The sequence below is a fragment of the Cebus imitator genome, unplaced genomic scaffold (genome assembly GCF_001604975.1).
Source record: "Cebus imitator isolate Cc_AM_T3 unplaced genomic scaffold, Cebus_imitator-1.0 Scaffold155, whole genome shotgun sequence".
In the NCBI taxonomy this organism is placed as follows: Eukaryota; Metazoa; Chordata; class Mammalia; order Primates; family Cebidae; genus Cebus; species Cebus imitator.
The window spans coordinates 2,203,198-2,211,429 of NW_016107470.1; positions in this window are offsets into that span (position 1 = coordinate 2,203,198).

Below are 8,232 nucleotides of genomic sequence, written 5' to 3' on the forward strand. Positions count from 1 at the left end.
GTCTCCCAGGCTGGAGTGCAGTGGCATGATCTCGGCTCACTGCAACCTTCGCCTCCTTGCAATGTTTGCCTCCCGGGTTCAAGCGATTCTCCTGTCTTAGCCTCCTGAGTAGCTGGGACTACAGGCACATGCCACCACACTCAGCTAATTTTTGTATTTTTAGTACAGATGGGGTTTCACCATGTTGGCTAGGATGGTTTCAATCTCTTGACCTTAGGTGATCCATCCGCCTCAGCCTCCGGAAGTGCTGGGATTACAGGTGTGAGCCACTGCACCTGGCCAACATTAGCAGTTATAAACAAAAAAATCTGGTAGGAAAAAGTCAAGTGGTAATTGGAGTTCACATGTGCAAAAAATACTATGTGATTTCATTTACTAAAAGTTCAAAGCATATAAAGGCAAAACTAATCTAGACTGGGAAGAAGAGTTCTGTTTGGAATTTGTTAACTCAGGAACATCCAGGTGGGGACGTCTAGCAGGTAGTTGTATATAACAGGAATGAAGCCCAGTAGGATAATCTGGAGCTGTGAGAGTTCTCTTGATAGATGCATAGGGAGGTCTGATTTTACTAACGAAGAGTAAGTGTAGTGAGAAGATCATTGTGGACAAGGCTATGTTGAATCAAGTGCTGAAGAGTTGGAGCTGTAAGAGAGTGGCGCAAGTGCCTTACCATCCGTGGGTCCAACTCTGTAAGAAGGAAAGCCTAGTCAACTCTGGGTATGTAGAGTGGCCAGAGGACTAGAGGTCCTAGTGAGTTGGGATAATGAGATTCAGAGAAGTGAGGAAGTGAGAAAACCAGGAGGATGTGAGCCAGCATGTAAATAAAGTTTAAGCTTTCAGGCTGGGCCAGCTCTGACTTACAAATAGAATGAGACATATAAATTCCATGAAGACATGAGCATTCTGCTTTCGTATCCTCACAGGTAGGATAGAGTATGACATATGGTAGATAATAAATATTTGATAAGTGAATGAATAAATGAATGATGTATTGCTGAAGTACACCGAATAGAAAGTTAATAAAATGGATGAGGTCAAGGAAGTCTTTTGAAATTTTTAGAAAACGTCAGTAGGTGACTTTGATTTGTATTTAGGAATACATATCTCGTATCTTTCCTTGTGGAAAGCAAATTAATAGGTATATTCAGGAGATTTATATTGCCTGGCATATGATCATATTCAGAAAACAACTTTTGCTGTTTCCTCCCTTAGAGAAAATGCATTTACATAATATGTAAATATCTGTATTCTAATTAACATTCTATTTTGAGAATTTTACCAGACTACCACTTGAAAATGTTTGACGTGAGATTGTATAATATCACCTACGATTTAGTCTAGCTAAATGTTTAACTTGAATACATTGAGCTGTTCTTCCAGTTTATAGGAAACACAAAGGATATAAGAGTAAACTAAATGGCACCACAAGGAAACAACCAGATAGATTGAGAAGATGGGACATTTTGTAGGACAGTTGGCCAACTTATTTAACAACTCAGTGAGGTTTAGAAGGACAAAAAAGAATTCTGGTAGATTAGAAGAGGAAACTGGGTTGCATTGTTGTTTGGACCAAGCAATTGTAAAAGAATTCTGTGACTATTGAAGTTATTAGACTATGGACTGGAGATGAGAAAAATGAAAATTTATTGATGTGGAAAGATGTCAATCATCGGTGAGTAAAACAGAATATAAAACATGTGCAATAGAATTTCAACAAAAATCATTCATGCTTATAAATGTATAAAAATGATCTGAAAGGGTATATAATAAGCTTTTAAAGGGCTACTGTCTGGTTTGTGGGAATATGATATTTTTATTTTCTTATTGTTTATCTGTATTTTCTAGCTCTTACAATGCCTTTGTTTCTTTGAAATATTAAAAGTTTTTTTGTTTAAAAAAATTGAAAAGAAACTGGAAATGACATTTAGAAAGAATACATTTATTCTAAACACTACAACAGAATGAAATAACCCCCTGTTTTAGTTTGTTAGGGTTTAAATAACAGAAATTTGTCTCACAGTTCTGGAGGCCAGAAATTTGAGATCCAGCTGTCAGCAGCTTTTTCTGCTGAGGCTGTGGGGAAGACTCTGTTCCATGCCTCTCTCCAAGCTTTTGGTGGTGTGTGGCATCACCCCGATCTCTGCCTTCCTCTTCACATGGCGTTCTTACTATGCATGTATCTGTGCCCAAATTCCCCCTTGTTTGTTATAAAGACACCAGTCACATTGGATTAGGGATCCATCCCACTTCCATATGAACTCGTCTTAACTAGTTACATCTCCAAGACCTTATTTCCAAATAATGTCACATTTTGAGGCATTGGGGGTTATGACTTCAACATATGACTTTTAGGGGGGACACAGGAGACACAATTCAGCTCATAAACTATTCCCAAGAGATGAGTCCTCATTATTTAAAAGTGTATAAACTTCCCTACACAAAGGAATAAGGCCTACAGTCCATAAGCTGTCTTCTCTCTCTCTCACAATCAACCCCAAATGCTTTTTATTTTTGTTTTTTTGAGACAGGGGTCTTGCTCATTGCCTAGGCTGGATTGCAGTGGTGTGGTATCAGCTCACTGCAACTGTAACCTCCACCTCCTGGGCTCAAACGATCCTCCCACCTAAACCTCCCTAGTAGCTGGGACCACAGGCATGTGTCACTATGCCCAGCTACTTTTTGTATTTTTAATAGAGACGAGGTTTCACACTTCTGGCCAGGCTAGTCTCGAACTCCTGGCCTGAGGTGATCTGCCTTGGCATCCCAAAGTCCTGGGGTTACAAGCATGAGCCACCATGCCCAGCCATAATTTTGTATTTTTTTGTAGAGATGGAATTCCGCCATCTTGCCCAGGATGTTCTCAAACCAAAATGCTATTCTTAATGGATTTTTCTCTTGACTTGTAAGCAGTGCACAATGAAGAACTAATAAAAATATCCCTACCTTAAGAAATAACTAAGCTGTAGTAACACCTTCAGAGATCTGTATTTTTATTTGAGTTTGAACTCAGATACCTACCTACAGTCTAAAAAAATTGATAAAACTCCTACCACTTCTGATGAAATAAATAGAGAAGGGTAAAAAAAATTTATTACTGAGAAAAATCCTTTGGAGAATTAGAGTTGGTCTCATAAACAGTTTTTACTAATGTAAGACTCAGAAATGAGGGTTCCTTATCAAAATACAAGTTTTATCTTTCTAGATCCATTAGACAGTGCCATGGAATAAACTGGTCTGGTTAATGTTTAAATCTGGCTCCCTCTACTGGCAGATATGAGTTTTTCTCCTTTCTTTTTAACTGGAGGTCCAAAAAGCATACAATGTACAGGATGGGGCTCACAGCTCAAGAGTTTCCATTTTTCACTACATATATAGACATTGCCTCATTGACTGACTTGCAGTTTGTAATAAGAAAAAATGTGTAAATCTCACTGTTGATAAGTCAGCTACCACATCCCTGCTACCTTCTACTTCAGAGATAAGATTGAACTCAGCCCTTAAGACAAAAAACATGACCTTGACATTCAGTCTTCCCCATGTTGGGACATACACTGCTGATCTGAACTTAGGCTTTCAGAGCTAGAAAAAATCCCTAGAGATCCTACAATCCAATTCTTCATTTTCCTGATGAGAAAATATAGGTGCAGAGAGAAGTGATTTCCCAAAATCTTGCAGTTCTGAGATCGTCAATGTGAATATAATCACAAATTGCATATGATATACTTCTCTAACATTTTATAGCATTTACAGCATCAACTCAAGTTAATAAATATTTCTACATTGCCTACTGTGTGTCAGACACTAAGAGATATACAAAGATGTGTGAGATGTGATCTTTGCTCCTCCAAGAGCTTATTGTTAAATTGATGAATGGTAAGTCCAAGTGCTGCCAGGTCTGCAAGTCCAAATGGCTATTTAAATGATGTTTCCCACATTAATTAGTACTGATTCTTGACAGGCGATTGTTCATTTCTTTGCACAGCCAGAATCTTCTTGATTAGGTCTTGGCACTGATACAGCTGCTTTGGGGTGGGATTGTTTTTCTGAATTGGAAATTGGTGACTTTGAATGGAATTGGGGAGTGATACGTGTGTTGGGGTAGAGTTTCAAATTTTTGTTTTTATTCCTCATGTTATAAATGAGTTCAGATCATCCCTGGTGATTTAAAGTTGCTTTTGAATGGAAATGTCAGAATCTTCATATATTCAATTTGTTTCCAGAAAACACATCTGAGTATCTGGTTCTATTTGTTGGTCCAGCTGTCCCCAGCCTTAAGCCCATCTTGCAGTGCTGAGATGCCCAAGCAAATCTTTTGTAATCAATTCAGTGCATTATTTTTATCTCTCCACAGTAGTAACACAATCTTTATATACCTGTATGTGAATACAGACCCTCACCTAAGGATTAACTAGTAAGGGGATGGAGGAGAGAGAGAGAGACACCCTAAAGCCATTGTGACTTTATTGTTTGACCCACTGTATGTTTATTCTGCTGCCCTAAGAAACAATATTATTATTCATATGGAGACAGTACATTGTAGTGATTTCCAGAGCCTCAAACTCCAGCTCTGATATTTGCAGCGGTGTCACCTTGAGAAAGTTTTAACTTCTTTGTGCCTCACATACCTCATAGGTAGTTGTGATAATTAGTGAAGCATTTAGAACAGATTCTGGTACATAATAAGCATGTATATGACTTCATTGGCATTATTATTAATTTTTACATGCAAGGAAAACTAATATGGTGTTTATACATTTTAAGAAAGGTCTCAAAAGGCAATTTACAAAATGGGAGCCAACTAGATTAATACTGGCTCTGGATGCAGATATATGCAGAGTTTTTCTCTGGGGAAAGTGAACCTCTTCAGCAACCACAGGCACCAGGGTGAGAAATCGTAGTTCTAACCCAATGAAGTAAATACTGGGATCCCCTACTGTTCCCATATACTCTGCTTAGAGGATATGAAAGTATTATGGAAATGATTTTAAGTACATCAAGAGAGAAAAAAGAATCCTAGTGTTGAAAGTCAAAGAATACATATTTGAGCACACTACATTTCTCTTCCTCCTGAAACACATTTAGAAATCATAGCCTTTTTTATTTAAAATTCATTGGTTATCCTTGGTTTTTAGCATCAAACTGAGGACTAAGCTCTGATTTTTTATCTTGCCCAAATTCCTGCCTAAGGGGTTTAGGTAGTCATGCCCTACAAACCATAAATTCTCATCAGATGGGTTTTATTTAACCCTATATATCATGACTTACTTTGCAGTCTGACTCTGGCATAACATTATGGGACGAGGAGGAAGTATTTAACCCCGCAATGTATTTCCTTGCCACACCTTGAAATTTCCCTGCAAAATCTCTTGTGGGAAAAATCCACATTCTCTAGAGAATCCCCTTCCCCCTTTGTTTTCCTCCCTTCTTTCCAGATCCAGAAAATAACTAAGAACCAGGCATCCTTTTAGGTCCAATAAGAAACATTTTACAGCTTGCCCTCTCTCTGAAGCCTGCTACTGAGAGATTCCTCTGCACAATTAAACTTGGTGCCCACAATCCTTTACCTTAACCTGAACATTCCTTTCCATTAATCCCAGATCTTCAGATAAGCTCGCCAATTGTCAACCAGAAAATATTTAAATTTACCTATAGCCTAGAAGTCTCCCACCCCACCCCCCAACTTTGAGTTGTCCCGCCTTTCTGAGCCAAACATATGTAGTTCTTAAATGTATTTGATTGATGTCCCATCACTTTCTAAAATACATAAAACCAGGCTGTCTCCTAACCATCTTGGGCATATGTTCTCAGGACCTTTTGAGGGCTGTGTCACAGGCCATGGTCACTCATATTTGGCTCAGAATAAATCTCTTCAAATATTTTACAGAGTTTGACTCTTCTTGTTAAGAAAAGGAGCAATTGCAACAAAAGAATTCTATGTTCTTAATATTCATGATTAAGAAGCTGCTCTGCTCAGCACCTCTCTGAAGATTTTATACAATACGAAATACCTTCCAGAGCTGAGAATCATTCTGAGCTTCAGAATTACCTCATTTTCATCAAGATAGATGTAAACGTGATTAGTGCAAATGACTAGAACTTTTCCAAGCATTTAGCTTTTAAAACTCAGATGAGACTTAATCAACTGTTTTCCCATTTTATATCACCAAAGTCTCTTATTCTGCATAGCTCAGAAGTCAAGCTGAGCTTGAATTAAAATCCAGTTTTCCAGGCTGTTTCTGAAAGATAAAAATACGAATTGGTTTACAGCTTCTTCAAAGCTCGTATCTCACAGGTTGAGTTCCTGAGGTTTAATCACTTATGTTACTGTATAGTGTCTATCCTATTACTGACAGACCCAAACCTTCTATGAGCTGTTTTCTCTTAGTGCCTGTGATCTCACCACAGCAAATCAGCATTTCACCACAAGCATCTTATTATTAGTTGGAGATCCCATACTATACCACTAGTTGCTGCAAATCCATTTGGCATTAATGACATATACTCCATAGCCATTCTGCTGTAAGTTAGCAATGAATAAATCCATTAAAATTAAGGGTTGCTGGATTTCCTGCATAACCGCGTGAGGAGCTTTGCCAGCCTGCTCCTCAGAGAAACTGGTGAAAATTATTAAAAGAAAGCTAACTAAAAGCCTCTGGAAATAGTCCTAAAGGCAAATAGCAAATGAAGATATATCTATTCAAGAAAACCTACAAAAAGTTGATAAGAAATGTGAGAGTCTGTGGTATTTGAACCAAGACTACTCTCTCCTTCCCCTTTCCCAGCTTAATGCGGCATAAACTTCACATCATGTTGCTGTAGCCAAGAAGACGGAGATCCCTCTCCCTTTACTTCCCAGGGCGGTAGGTCTTTCTTCTCAGGAATAACAGGGCTTCAGCATTTCTCATCTTGTCCCCAGCTATCAGTTGCTGAGGCTAAGTAGTGGGTGAGCTCAGTCAGAATGGGGGCTCCCTTCCTTCTATGACCCACTGATGGAGTAGAGACTGTACCTTGGACAGGCACATTAAAAGCATTGGGACCCACTTTGCTGCAGTTCATGAGGTGATGGTTCCATGCCAGTAAAAACAAACTCAGGCTATGTCATTTGCCTTCCACCAAGTACTCAGATCCTAGAGCACAGCTGTCACTCAGAAGGCAACTTGTCTTTGTCTTCAGCCCCAGCTTCACAACCCTGGCTTAAAGATTTTGCCTGGGGAAAGAAGCAAGCTACAAAAGGAGTAGCTCTCAGTCTCTTCCTAAGGGAACTGACTTCATTTGCAACACTGTGGAGAAGCACAAGCCAGAGGGCACTCTCAAGAGTGGAGACTCTGGTGAAAGGCACTTGGGAGGCAAATTTGTGGCATTAATGAAGATAGAGCCTAGACTGTGGGTTGCCTAGGAGAGAACCAGGAAGAGCCAGAATAAGACAGCTAGAAGGAACCCTCACAGGGTGAAAACAAGTATCAAGCACTGACCACAGAAATCATTCCTTCAAAGGGGCCACAATTTGGGTGTATTGGTCTGTAAAGCTATTTACGTCACCAGGGTACTTTTTAAAACAACAAAGCAGTCAGCAATTAGTTCTTGAATTAGTGGAGTTCAATAACTTGGTGTGTCAGGGAAGGAAGGAAAAAGAATCCTACCAATACCATTGTCATCCCAGGGTTACTGTAGCCATCCCCAAAGCCATGCCCTGCTGAGGAGCAACATCAGAGTCTTAACAATTGCGTGTGCATATAAAACGTCACTAAAATAACCCAGCTGGTTAAAAAAAAGTGCAAACAAATAATAGCCCAGGAGAGGGAAGTCTAGTGTTCAGAATCACTATAGTATATGACATAATTTGGATGATTGTCCCCTCTAAATCTTATGTTAAAACTTGATCCCCAATGTGGTTGGAGTTTTGGCCTAGTGGGAGGTGTTTGGGTGATGGGGGTAGAATCCTCATGAATGGCACGGTGCCTTTCTCTTTGTACTGAGTGAGTTCTCATTCTGTTAGTTCATTTAAGACCTGTTAGTTGAAAAGACATACCCTTCTCTCTTACCTTCTCCTTTCTCACATGTGACATGCCTTCTTCCCCTTCCTGAGACCCTCACCAGAAGCATATGCTGGTGCCATGCTTCTGATACAGCCTGCAGAACAGTGAGCCAAATAAACCTCTTTTCTTTATAAATTACCCACCCCAGGTATTCCTTTATAGTAACACAAATGGACTAATACAATATATTATCTAA